Here is a 14,812-nt window from a genome sequence, read left to right on the forward strand (position 1 = left end):
TCCGCAGCACTTTACATTTCAGAGGGGATTTGTACAGACAATAGACATTACAGCATAACAATAATCACATACAGTAGATTATAACAAATAACAAGAGGAGTGAGGGCCCTGCTCGCAAGCTTACAGTCTATGAGGAAAGAGGTAGACACGAAAGGTGGGTGGTAACAGTTGCTCTGATTGTATGGACCAGCCATAATGTTAAGTGTGTAACAGTACAGACACAGAGGGCTAATGGATGCATAAAGCATGTGGGAACATGATGCTGGGAACCTGGTTATGGTAAAACTTTTGGCTCTGCCACACAGGGATAGGTTAGGTTAATGTGTTGAGGCGGTAGGCCAGTCTGAATAAATGCGTTTTCAGGACACGCTTAAAATTGTGGGGATTGGGGACTAATCGTATTGACCTGGGAAGTGCATTCCAAAGAATTGGCGCGGCACGTGTAAAGTCTTGGAGACGGGAGTGGGAGGTTCTGACTATTGAGGATGCTAACCTCAGGTCATCAGCAGAACGGAGGGCGCGGGTAGGGTGGTATACTGAAACAAGGGAGGAGATGTAGGGTGGTGCTGAGCCATGGAGTGCTTTGTGGGTGAGGGTAATAAGTTTATACTGAATTCTGGAGTGGATGGGTAGCCAGTGTAATGACTGGCACAAGGTAGAGGCATCGGTGTAATGATTGGTGAGGAATATGATCCTGGCTGCAGCATTCAAGACAGATTGGAGAGGGGAGAGTTTGGTAAGAGGGAGACCGATTAGAAGAGAGTTACAATAGTCGAGACGAGAATGAATAAGAGAAACAGTAAGAGTTTTTGCAGAGTCAAAAGTAAGAAAAGGTCGAATTCTAGAAATGTTTTTGAGGTGCAGATGACAAGAGCGAGCCAGTGATCGAATGTGGGGGGCAAAGGAAAGCTCGGAATCAAGTATGACCCCAAGACAGCGGGCATGTTGCTGGGGAGTAATAGTGGAACCACACACGGAAATGGCAATGTCGGGTATAGGTACATTAGTAGCGGGAGGAAACACCAGGAGTTCAGTCTTTGACAAGTTCAGTTTCAGATATAGTGAGGACATGATTTTATGTTATTATGGGAATTTATGTTTTCTTTTTCTCTTTTTGCAGAGAAAAATGTGAAACAGAGCTGGCGGTCCGTTAGGGATCGATTTCAGAAAAAGTGGAGAATCACCACCTAGGAGGCACAATTTCCCTTTCTTTGAAGAGCTGCAGTTCCTTGTAACCGGCCGTACATTGCGGAGGTAACTATTTGTTTTTCTCGGCTTATAAACTGTTGAAACACAGCGTACATACACAGCGTTGAAACATTTCTTTGGGGTTTTTTTCCCTACAGTACTCAAGGGAACATTTGTCCTGCAGAGGAAGAGTCCAAAGATGGGGCAGGTTCCTCTGGAGCTGTTGACAGATCTTCGCCATCTGTAGCAACCACTTCTGCTGAGGCAAATTCTTCATCAGCTGCTGGCCCATCTGAAGCTGCTGGCCCATCTGCAGCTGCTGGCCCATCTGCAGCTGCTGGCCCATCTGCAGCTGCTGGCCCATCTGAAGCTGCTGGCCCATCTGCAGCTGCTGGAGCATCTGTCTCCGCAGAAGCGGTTGCTACCGAAAGGACTGCCTATCCGGTGAGAGGTGAGCCAAACAAAACAAAAAAAAACAAATTGAGGATAAAATGGTCAAAGCCGCAACAGAGACTCTGGAGTTGCTCAAAAAAACAACTTCAGAGGATGTCTTTGACTTTTTTGCCTTACCGATAGCTAATAAGGCTCACTCACTGACGCCGGATAGGCAGTCTATTTTTATGAGCCTGGCACAGATGAGTCTGCCCCAATCGCACCACACAATAACATCCTCATGGGTCTTTTCGGACTCTTCCGGCCCTCACAAGCACCCCAGCAGCCCTCAAACTTTGGACCAACCCAAAGGATTGGACCATCAACACCAGCCCCATTAAATTCAGAACCGTCATCATCATCATACACGTACGGATTCTGCCCAGAGTATCAATACGTATAATCCTATGTTTTGTAGACACCCTGTAGGTTCTAGTTATAATGTTACCCTTTCTACCTCTGTTCTATGAAAAATAGCCATATTTTGAAGGCTCGCTCAGCACTTTGGCAGGAGCGCTGATAATGTTGAATGCTCCAATGACAGAAAATACTTGTTGATCACAATGAGAATGCTAAAGAGGTCTCCCAACTCTCTTAAATGCCCTGTATGTATCAAAATATAAAACTATCATATGATTGACCTCTACAAATTTGTGATATTCACAAATATCAAATTTAGGTCACATAATTGTTGCCCTCCTCCATAAGTGTTGCCCTCCTGTCTGAGCCTCAGCCTCACCATCTAGCCAGTGCCCCATCCGTGCTCTGTGCTTCGTTGAACCCACGCTGTGTCTGCACTGTGCATTGCGTGCTCTCTTGGCATGCATAGGCCCTCGCCTGTTCCCTGGCGTGCCGCCTTGCATGCGCAGGCCCTTGCCCTAGCCTGAACAATGGTGTATCCCTTATCACGCTCCTATACTTGGACCTTGGTATAAACCCTACCACACACACCCTGCCTGGAAACTTGCCTTGTACCTTGGTGTGTACCGTAACATGCACCCTGTGTTGAAATATGTCGTGCCTCCTTGCCTCAACCCTGGATTGCCTTCCGGATGCCCGGAGCCTGCTGATCGCTGCCAGAGCTCCCGAGCCTGATGACTGCGGCCTGATGTCCGGAGCTGTTGTCCTGAATCTGATGTCCAGATACTGAAGATAGTTGCCAGATGTCCGGAAACCAATGCCGTATAGCCCTTGTTGAAACACTTGTGTGCCACCTAGCAACTATGATGCCTTGGACCTAGTCGTGCCCCTGCACTGTGTAAAGTTAAAAAATGGAACCAACCCAGTAAAAAAATACATAGTGAGATTCAATTTTTAAACCAAATTCAACAAAATGAAGGGTACTTCTTTGGTGTTGCTCCATCTTCTTCCATCCTTCACTGCTGTTCAGGCCGCTCAACACCGGCACAGGAGTATTGCCAGTGCACGGCACCTTCAGGACTCATAAAATAGTCAGCAAAAGTTTCTCTCACACGCACACCCAAGTTGAATGGCCTTCCCGCATTGCGCACTGGATTAATTACAGGCTGCTGGCACTCCACATCTACGTCAGTACTGTACTCACGAGTGTAGTTGTGGAGTACACAGCAGGCCTTAATCACAGTGTCAATGGTGTCAAGATCCAACTAGATGGCAGTGTGAAAGATCCTCCACTGACTAGTCATGATCCCGAAGGTGCATTCCACATATCTTCGCGCACGACTCAGCCGATAATTAAAAACCCTCCACCGGGCATTCAGTCCCCTCCGTGGGTATGGGCGCAGCAGGGTGGTCATTAAGGGAAACGCCTCATCCGATACCATCACAAAGGGCACTGGATGTGTGGAACCCGGCAAAGGTCTTGGGGCTGGGAGCGTTCCGCCATCTCGAAGAATTTGCTGACCAATCTGTGACGTTCGCAACACCCGTGAATCCCCAGTACTGCCATAAGCACCAACGTCGATGGCAACAAATTTGTAATGTGCATCAGCCACCGCCATCAGGACCACCGAAAAATACTTCTTAGAAGCGTGATCCTGATCGTGGTGGCTTCTACACTCTTACATGTTCACCATCAACTGCACCTATGCAGTTGGGGAAATTGGCCACAGACTGAAAGCCTGCTGCGACCTGCAGCCAAGTCTCCTCGGTTGGGGAAGGCATCACCATGGGCTGCAACTTCTGCCAGATGACGGCACATGTGCACCTCACAATTTGAGAGATGGTGGATATACCAACTCTAACTTGGAGGTGTAGGGATGTGTAGCTCTCTACTGTGGCCAAAAATCTGCAAAGAAACAAAAAACAAATTAGAAATGTCACACAAACATGTAATGGAACCTGTCAGCATTTATGGGCGCTATAAGATGTGGCCAACACCTTGTGTTATCTTATAGCTGCCAAAAATGCAGACAGGTTATATTATTTCTCCAAAACACCAGGGTATGTCCAGTACAGCAAAACACTGTACCAAAGATATCCATGTCAGTGTGTCTGGGTGTGTACGGCACGTATGTGCCAGCCATGTGCTGCACCATTCACACACGAATGGCTTCCTGGGAAAAAAGCGCTCAAGAAAGTGAAGTTACACGGTGGCAGGTGGTGAAAACAAAGCCCATTCTTCCCTGATGGCGGTTAAATCCTGCAGACCAGGGGAGAATGAAGCCACCATCTTCAACACCTGCCGCCAGGTAACTGCGCTTCCTGTAGTGCTTCACCAGTGTCAGCAGCTTTATGTGGAAACTGTCATGACACATACCGAAAGAGGCCGAATGAATGACATACAAAACAAAAAAAAAGGAATTACGGCAAGGCGATGAGCAGCCTTTCTTCAGAAGTGATGGTGTGGCGCCACCAGGAGCATGGCCGCCACAGTGGCTTTGCCTTCCTCCAGGGAGAGTAACGCCAGGCTTGGAGGCAATGACAGGTCTCTCTCGCAGTCAATCTATGCATGCAACACAGTTTCACTCCAGGCCAGCAGGGGGAGCTCTGAACCGGAATCAAGGGGAGGAGTGCTCTCTGAGGGCCAAGAGGAAGGAGTGGGTAGTTAGTCTGCGGAGGGTGAAGTGTGCAGACGTGTGGAAGGAGCGCTGAGATAGAGCTGAGAGAAAGAGCTCATCTCCCGTAGGAGCGCATGAACTGGAGCCTGGTCTCCACGGCTGTATGGACACTGATGGTCCTACAGCAGACACCAGAGGAGTAGAAGGCTGTAAATGCAATAGTCCCACCTAAGACTTGAGGGCACAACAGCAACATGGATAGTGAGCCGGGACTTAGGAGTGAGGAGTCCCTGGAAGAGGCTACAGTTGTCTGCCGTACAAGTAGAGTTCTTAGGAACATCTGACAGGAGGAACTTCAGTGTAACTCAGTACTGGAGATCCCTTAAGTAAGCGCTAGGAAGGAGACTGCACAGCCCATCTGCTGAGAGAGAATCCCTGAGTTGCTTCCAAGCTAGCCTGCTCCGGTACCATCTGTAATCAGAACCCTGGACTGCAATTACCAAGTAAAGATACAGAAATTGCACCCCGCTGTGTCTTGTCTGCTTCCTACCTTTCCGGCACCGCTACATCCCCGTCCCAACCACATCTACAATGCCCTGGGACTACAGCTTGACCTGTGGGGAGCTTTTACATCTCTGCTGCACCACACCACCAGTCCCAGAGGATCTGCATGCAGCGTCGGCTTAACACCTCCCTTGCCAAAAACCACAGGAGGCGTCACGAACTATTCATCTAACTATATTCCACCATTCCCCTTTTCCCCATTACTTGGGCGCCCAGGGCCACGGTCCGGGTCACTGCTGCTGTGACACATCCCACTGATACCGGCCCGGTACCGAGTACCCCACAGCCCTGGGAGGGCGACCGAATGGCCTTCCCCATAACCGTATGTGACAACGTAAGATGGGGTCCTAATATTTCCAGGAGTCGGTCAAATGCCGGGATGCTTAGTCTGCAGAAGGATATGAATTTGTCCGGAAATTGTACAGGAAAAACATAAAAAAAGGATTTGTGTTTGACATACACATTATAATGTGGATAATATATTTAGAAATTTGGATACTGACCTCCTCAAATCATTGTAGAGCACATAACAATGGCCTTTTTCGGTATGCTCCCCTACTATTGGGTGAACCCACATTTTTCGTGCTCGTATTCTTCTCTGCTGCTGCACCTAAAAAAATATAGCGTTTAGTACAGTGATAAACCAAAGGCTGTGTTCACATTGCGTGAAAGTTGTGCATTTAATGCATCCATTATATAGCGGCATTACCGCTATGTTACGGAGGCGTTTACGCACCAATATGCGTGCAATTTTGGACGCCGGTGCTCAAGAAAGACACTACTGAACTTGAAAGGGTTCAAAGGCGGGCTACTAAAATGATAAATGGAGTTGGCTCACTACAATACCCAGAAAGCTTATCAAAATTAGGTCTATTTACTCTAGAAAAGAGAAGACTTAGGAGAGACTTAATATATATGTACAAGTATATCAGAGGGCAATACAGAGATCTCTCCAATGAACTGTTTGTACCAAGGACTGTGACAAGAACAAGGGGGCATTCTCTTCGTTTGGAGGAAAGACGATTTCTGCACCAGCATAGAAGAGGGTTCTTCACGGTAAGAGCAGTGAGGCTCTGGAATTCTCTTCCTGGAGAAGTGGTGATGGCCAACTCACTGAATGAATGTAAGAAAGGAATGGAGGCTTTTCTTGTGAGTAACAGTATAGAAGGTTACGAATAACAGAATATTATAGGTAGATGGTTGACCCAGCTTAGGGGAAGGAATTTTTTTCCCTATGGAGAAAATTGGCTTCTACTCTGTGGGTTTTTTGCCTTCCCCAGGATCAACAATGCAGAACAGCTGCACTAAAAAGAGGCTGAACTAGATGGACATAAGGTCTTCCTTCAGCCTTCAAAACTATGCTGCTATGTAAGTTTACTGTCCATTTAGGGCACACAATGTGCCGCTTAAAATAGGGCCCCCCATCTTTTTCTAAATATATAAATCATATATGGTATGATTTACCATATATCATATTAGACCCCGCATTGTATACTTCTTTGTAAACTGTATATTTCACAAACCAAAAATAAACAAGGACGGGTGGGTCTAGTATTAATTTAGACTCAGCATTGAATAAGTGTCATCAAATTAGTTTAAATAGTGATGAAACATTTTTTATTTAATTATTAATCAGACCTTTCAAAGTTACATTAGTAAGATACTCCATTAATTTACTACCGTCCTGAAAGTGCTGTTTTAGCTGCCTAGTTTATACTCTTTTATGAGGTGCTTTGAACTGCTGCTCTGGCAAGAATCCATACTCAGACATTATTTACAAAACACTTTCCCTGTGTGCACTGTGAGAAGATGAAGTGGAAAAACTGCAATAACAATAATCACAATATTCTTTTATCCGAGTAACAATGAGGAGATCAATGGTAATGGTACTCACCTGGTATGGTTCTGTATCCACAACCACTATAAAGTTCAAGGCTGCTGCAGATCTACGGCTTTGAAAACAACTGAAATGGAATGAAAGGGTTAATGTATGGAAGGATAGAAGAGGAGAACGGTATCTAGGAATACGGTTTATTTGTCGACGCGTTTCGAAGTTCTAAACTTCTTCATCACGACTAACCACAGTGCTTTGTCCTGATGAAAAAGTTTGGAACTTTGCAACGCGTCGACAAATAAATCGTATTCCTAGATACCGTTCACCTCTTCTATCCTTTCATACTGGCAATGCAGAATTAGCCCTATCATTCCATTTCAGTCGCTGTGAGAATGTTTGTAAACAGTATTTAAGTATGGATTTTTTCTAGAGCAGCAGTTCAAAGCAGCTTATAAAAGAGTAGTTATTAGGCAGCTAAAACAGCACTTTCAACTTGGTGTTTGAGGTAGATAGAAAGAAGCAAGATAAAAATAATGGAGGGTGCAACAAAGAACATTACAAAGTAAGGTAATGGAGTATATTACAAAAGTATAGTATATTATAAAACAAGGTAGTTATGTATATTACAGTTTCCTAATTTTGCAAATGCTATGCAATATCAAAAAACTAAAAAAAACATTGAGATCGTCTGACACAAGGTGAGGTTTTCATACTAGAGGATAGGACTGTCCTGACTGGGGCACAACTTGTTGCGGTGAGATGGCTTTTACATGTTTTTGTTATTTTTATGTACTATTACTATTTACTTACAGCAGGGTATTTGCTCATTTTGTTTCTATCTAAGGTTTGGTCTGCTAAATGGCTGCAGTGTGAACATGCTCTTATGGGATGCATGTACACTAACTTATTTCTTTAGCTTTATTTAAAGAAAAAAATATGAATAATTAATAATTAGTCATTAGCCACATATTATATTACTCAGCATTGTATACATTCTGTAGCTTGTAACTTATTTTTCAGACTAAATATAAACAATTCTGGGCATAATATTAGTTTAGGCTCAGCATCACCAAGCTACATTCGTAAATTAGCAGCTAGTAGAGATGAGCCAAGCTGACTAAATTTGGATAGGAAATTCACTCGAAATTGGCTGAGAATTTGGATTTTACTCAAATTTATAGATGTCGGGGGATAATAGGCAGAGGAATTTAAAAAATTGAAAAATATAATTCTCTCTTCTCCCCTTACTTGCCCTCCTGATCCACAGCTCTCTCCTTGTTCTCCCCTGGTTGACTTCCTCCTTCTAACTTTTCTCTTCTCTACTTTCTTGAGTCTTTTTTTTTTTTTTGGCTTCTCCAACACTCAGTAGGTGACAAAGGGTGAAGATGGAAGAAGAGCTAGAGGGTGGAAGCGACCCAGCAAAGAACTGGGCATGGAGCTTTGCTGCCAGGTGTCACAAGTGTGTTGCGTCCTCCTGGGAGATCTGGGGTTAGAAGATCACTACCATTTAGCCTGTGTTTGTGTTCCATATTAAATGGATTTGGTTTCCTTTGGTGCTGAAGAGGTTAAAGACCCTTTCTATAGTGGTCAGAAACATGCAGCTCCATTTCAGCTGCTTCTGATCTGGTCATTACGTCTCCCTATAAAACCTGGCCAGACCTTCTCTTTCCTGCCAGTGAAAGCTTTGCTTCCTAAACTCCTTGGAGACACTGTGCTGAATTGGAGGTTGTTGTTGCTAGTGGAGATTGTTGTGTGCTGTTTTTGGGTGTATGCATTCCTCATTATCCTATTCCCATATGGTTGGTGCATTCCTATCCTTCCCTATATACCTTTCTACCTTTGCTGAGTGTCTGTGTGTTTGTTGCTTTCTGTTATCCCTGTTTTGTCTTTGTGTCTTGTTTACTTTACATTTCTGTCCCAGGCCTTATGGAGTTGTGGAGGCACCAGACCAGGTTTTAACAGTTGCATGGTAAGGTAGGAGACTCAGGCATCTCTACCTTCAAGAGTACCCCCAGGATAGGGATAGTTAGGATCCCAGCTCCAGGAACAGTTTAATGCCCCCCTTCCATTCCGAAGACCGACACAGCATGACAATTGGATAGATGGGTGCCGTGGTGAGTATAAACTTTTTTTTATTTTTTCACCTTAAAAAGAATTATTATTATTATTTATTTATATAGCAAGAATCAAGAATAATGAGTGAAACAGGCAACACCATTTTGCTTGACGCCAATCAAATTTGAGTTCTGGAGAACCTGAATTTTAGGGAAATTTGAGATTTTTTCTTGATTTTTTGTCCTATTTGAGCCAAAATTTGAAACAAAGTCAATTTGCTTTGAATCGATTTGCTCATCTAGAGTGTTGGGTAAATGCCAGTAAAATCGGATGAGCAATGCTGGATCTAGTATTGGTGTCGTCACCAAAAATGATAGATTCAGAAAATGTCATCAATATTGTATATTATTCCCAGCATTGCATGTAAGTCACAATTTAGTTTACAGATCAAACATAAGCAATGTTGGGTCTAGTACTGGAGTAGTTCAAGCATTGCACATTTCTCATTAGCAATATATTAGATGAGAACCAGAGTTGTTCACTAATTGTCAAGAAATGAATGTCCTTTTCAGACCAGTCACGACTCAGGAATAATGTATGAATTTAGACCCGGCTTTGTATATCTGTCAACAAAACAAAATGAGCTTTACACAACTCAGCAATGAGCTAGATAATGAAAATGAGGAAAAAAGCCAGCTCATCGACACTTCAGGGTGCACGGAACTCAGTCCTGATGAGACGTAAACGCACGAAGAGAAAACAAACTTGATGTTCCAGCTCCTTGGGGTAAAATTCTTCAAATTTATTGAGACATTTTAAAATATGATATGCTCCTACACCGCACTATAGTGCACAGTGGGACAAAGAACAACACAAGAGCGATCTTTATCAAAGCTGAACTAGATAATACCCAGCAATGAACATTGACTGTAAACTGGACTAGAATATAAACTATGCATCAAGTTTAGAGATTAACAAATCTTTTAAAATTCCAATTCTCCAACTTTTTCCAAGAAAATCTATTTGAAGAAAATTTATTAGACACAAATTGCATGTACTCCAAACCTGTAATTGCAATGAAAAGAAATGCTTGAATTACAGCTGCACTATAACTATACTGATCAAGGACTCATCAAATGCACTATAACTGTACTTATCAATGAAACAACAGCTGCACAATAACTATAATGATCAAGGACTCATCAGATGCACTATAACTGTACTTATCAAGGAATCATCAGATGCACTATAGCTATACTGATCAAGGAAGCAGCAGCTGCACTATAACTATACTGATCAAGGAATCATCAGATGCACTATAACTATGCTGATCATGGAAACAGCAGCTACACTATAGCTATACTGATCATGGAATCATCAGCTACACTATAACTATACTGATCAAGAAAGCAACAGCTGCACTATAACTATACTGATGAAGGAAGAAGATGCACTATAACTGTACTGATGTAGGAAGCAGTAGCTAAACTATAACTACACTGATGCACTATAACTATACTAATCAAGGAAACAGCAGATGCACTATAACTATACTGACCCACGAAGCAGAAGATGCACTACAACTATACTGATCAAGGAAGCAGCAGCTGCACTATTACTATACAGATCAAGGAAGCAGCAGCTGCACTATAACTATACTGATCAAGGAAGCAGCAGCTACACTATAACCATACTGATCAAGGAAGCAGACGATGCACTATAACTATACTGATCAAGGAAGCAGCAGCTGCAGTATTACTATACTGATCAAGCTATACTGATCAAGGAAGCAGAAGGTGCACTCTAACTATACTTGATCAAGGAAGCAGCAGCTGCACTATAACTATGCTGATCAAGGAAGCAGAAGATGCACTATAACTATACTGATGAAGAAAGCAGCAGCTGCACTATAATCATACTGATCAAGGAAGCAGAAGATGCACTATAAATATACTGATCAAAGAAGCAGCAGTTGCACTATACTATGTGCTGCCGAATAAAGACAACAGACTGTGCAGAGAACAATAATTTACTGTTCATTCTTTAATTATCATTCTGTGCGGGTAGAAGACCTGTCTAAAGGGGCAATTAAATGGCCGCAATTGATCAGAGTAACTGCTTCCTTACACCAGTTAAAAACATTAACAGTCTTGCATACTTGTCCACAAACCAGGATACGTTTCTTAGACTAGCCGCCGATGTTGGAGGGTTATAAATTGGATCAGGCCAAGCATTATATTACTTTTTGTCTCCAAATTAGAATCTGTTTTATACTTTATTACATAGCAATATATCACATTAAATTCAGCATTATCTATTTGTCACCAAACCAATATTAGTTTTATAGACTAATCATAGGCAGTGAGCTATATAAGATGCAGACTCATACATTTATCAAAAAAATGATATATTAGTAATCATGCAATACTTCCTTTCTCCTGCGGAGGTGCTATAGAGAAATGGAACACTTTGCTTTCAGGTTCCATCACTAATTACAGCTAATTGCTGATACATTGTTATCTGCTTATCGCTGGGGGACCCTCCTAACTATAAAAGAGGTTGGCCAAAATGGACAGAGACATTTCTACAGCCACGATCCTTGAATATATTCAGTATATGGAGAGAAATAGATATCACAGGCTCAGATTTATTACTATTTGTGGTGAAGTGAGAATCTGTCTGAGGATCTCCCCTAAAGGCGAGCTGCATCGTTATTAGAGTTGTATTATCGGAGTGATGGATAGAACCCGGTGCGGCCGACCAAGTGGAAACCCGCCAGTGCCATTTTATTAACCATTAGGAAGCTAGAATAATGGTATTTTGTGTGTATGACCTTGTCAGAAGACCACCTTCTCTTCACTAATAATTGGGCCCATAAAGGGACACATCTTGACACTAGTCTCAGTATTTGTCAGCATCTCATTTTATGTGGCCCATGAGGTCTGGACACAGAAGGACCGGATCTCCACGAGCCCCGTATGGAAAGTGTCTGAAAAGTGCAGGGTGGAGGTGCACACCGGAGATGCCCAGGAGCTGTAGTATGATCAGACCATGCTCCTGTATAGTCAGACATGGCCATTACACAGTACACAGCAGGACACAGCAGGGGCACATTTATAAGATTATCTCAGCACAGGAACATTTTATTTAAACACATCCAATTGTAGAAATTATTATCATTCCAAGATCTAGTGATTAAAAGGAACTTTTGTTCCTTGGAAAACCCCTTTAAGGAAAGCCAAATAATTAATAGTAAAATCCGTTTAGAGGGACAGAAGGAGGGATGAAAGAAAAGAGGCAAAAAAGTAGGTGGTAGGAAGGATGGTGGGAAGGAAGGGAGGGAGGGAGGAAAGGAAGGAAGGGAGGAAGGAAGGAAGGAAGGAAGGAAGGAAGGAAGGAAGGAAGGAAGGAAGGAAGGAAGGAAGGATGGATGGAGGGAAGAGAGGAAGGAATGAATATTAGATAGTAGGAAGGAAAGAAGAAAGGAAGGAAGGGAGGGAGGGAGGAAAGGAAGGAAGGAAGGAAGAGAGGAAGGAAGGAAGGAAGGATGGAGGGAAGTGAGGAAGGAATGAATAATAGATAGTAGGAAGGAAAGAAGGAAGGAAAGGAAAGAAAAAAGGAAGGAAGGGAGGGAGGGAGGGAAGGAGGGAGGAAGGAGGGAGGGAAGAGAGGAAGGAATGAATAATAGTAAGAATAAAGGAAAGGAAGGAAGGGAGGGAGGGAGCGAAGAGAGGAAGGAAGGTAGGATGGAGGGAGGGAGGGAAGAGAGGAAAGAATGAATAATAGTAAGAAGAAAGGAAAGAGAGGAAGGAAAGAAGGAAGGAAGGAAAAGAGGAAGGAAGGAAAGGAGGAAGGTAGAGAGGGAAGGATAGAAGGAAGGAAGGAATAATAGATAGTAACAATAAAGGAAAGGGAGGAAGGAAGGAAGGAATGAAAGAAAGAGAGAAAGGAAGGAAGAGAAAGAAAGAAAGAGAGAAAGGAAGGAAGAAAGAGAGAGAGAATGGAAGAATTTAATTTTATTTATTTATTTTACTCATTTATATAGCACCATTAATTCCACATCGATTTACAGACATTATTGACACTGTCCCTGATGGGGCTCACAATCTAAATTCCCTATCAGTATGTCTTTGAAATGTGGGAGGAAACCGGAGTACCTGGAGAAAATAGAGAAAAAGAAAGAAAGAAAGAAAGTGTCAGGGATTTTATCCCACTCTCAGTTCCGGTTTGGAACTTGCAGCTCTCTGGTGCCCCCCTTACCCTCAGGTCAGTCAGGGAACTACACCTAGGATAAGTAATCACCAGAAACGTGCCTTGCCATGTACTGGCTATTGGGCCTTCTGAGGGTGGTATGTGTATCGCCAGTCTCAGGCTGGAAATACACACATAAACCTTTGTTGCGTCACTGCCAGGGTCTCCCAAATCCCCCAGAACACTTTGCTGCCACCAGCTCCTCGTTTGACATTAAAACCAATATCGGGTCAGGAGCCCACCCAAAAGATAGCGTAATTTAGAGCGGAGGACGATATGGTGGTTCGTTCATAGAGCAAGAAAAACAAAACTAGCAAACTTTATAGATTTTCTCCAGAAAATATAGGCAGTGTTTACAAAATTACAGAAGATATTACAAATGGAGGCAAAATATGATATATACAACAGTTGCAAATAAAAGAGGATAAAAATAAGAAACTACTACATCTCAGTCACTGGCATGACATGTTGATGAGGGGAGGGGAGTTCCCAAGGGCAAAGATTCAGTCCGCAGCATGGATGGTAGATAGCTGTCTTCCCCAGGTCTGAACACACTCCTGATTGAGCATCTGAAATTTATACTTTTGGCCAAAACCAAGGGACTCCCCCCTTGCTGACCTCACTTGATGGGCTAGGCACCCTCCTTTTGAAAAGTTGTTAAAACTTCTAGTTGCCATATCTCCGGCTGGGGGAGCTTGCAGAGTGACAACAGGGCTATCATATGTTCGGTTACGAATTTATCTTTCTTTAGATACCAAACATCATATGTCTATGTATTACTGGGAGGTATATACCCTTTTCTCGGTTTCTGGTGGACGCAGAAGTCACAAAACGCTGCTGCGTGTAGCTTTAATTATGCCAATCCCGAAAGTATAGGTTTCCTGTCTCTAGTCTTATTGTGCGTTATTAAATTCGATCTGAAATAAACAAAGGAACATGTGGCTGGAAAACTTGACTTGGTGTTTGAGCCTAGCAGACCATGATCTCACATTACACAAAGCTTGTGTACCTGAAGGGAGGGGCGAATGGACATTCCAACAGGGCAAGGAGCGAGGGAGGGAAGAAAGTGCTCTGGCTCACCTTGTGAAATGGAACGTCTAAGCCTAAGGTCCAGCTGGGAACACAGGCGTCGCAGGCAGACAGGACACAGGGAAACACGCGTGGAGCAGGTAGTGGTGCACAGTCAAACTAGGAGTCTTAATACCATGACACAGATGTGGGCCTTATATAGCCCAGGCAGATCATCACATGGCAGCACACTAATGTGGGGAAGGTGACTTGACGGACAGACTTGATTGGAAGTAGGAGGGGATGGTTTGTGCACTACAGACGGAGATTGGCAATGACAGAAAGGTAACAGCAGGGAAAGACAGAAAAGGGAGTGCAGTACCAAAATTTGACCACAAGATGGCAGGGGGGAGTGTAGTTCAGGACTTAACATCAGCTTATGGCTATAGAAACTGCTTAGTCATGGGGGCGGGGAGATAGGAACCCAGGAGGGAAATTCCCA

This window comes from Dendrobates tinctorius, unplaced genomic scaffold (assembly GCF_039654945.1).
Source record: "Dendrobates tinctorius isolate UK_male_01 unplaced genomic scaffold, ASM3965494v1 ptg000020l, whole genome shotgun sequence".
Classification (NCBI taxonomy): domain Eukaryota; kingdom Metazoa; phylum Chordata; class Amphibia; order Anura; family Dendrobatidae; genus Dendrobates; species Dendrobates tinctorius.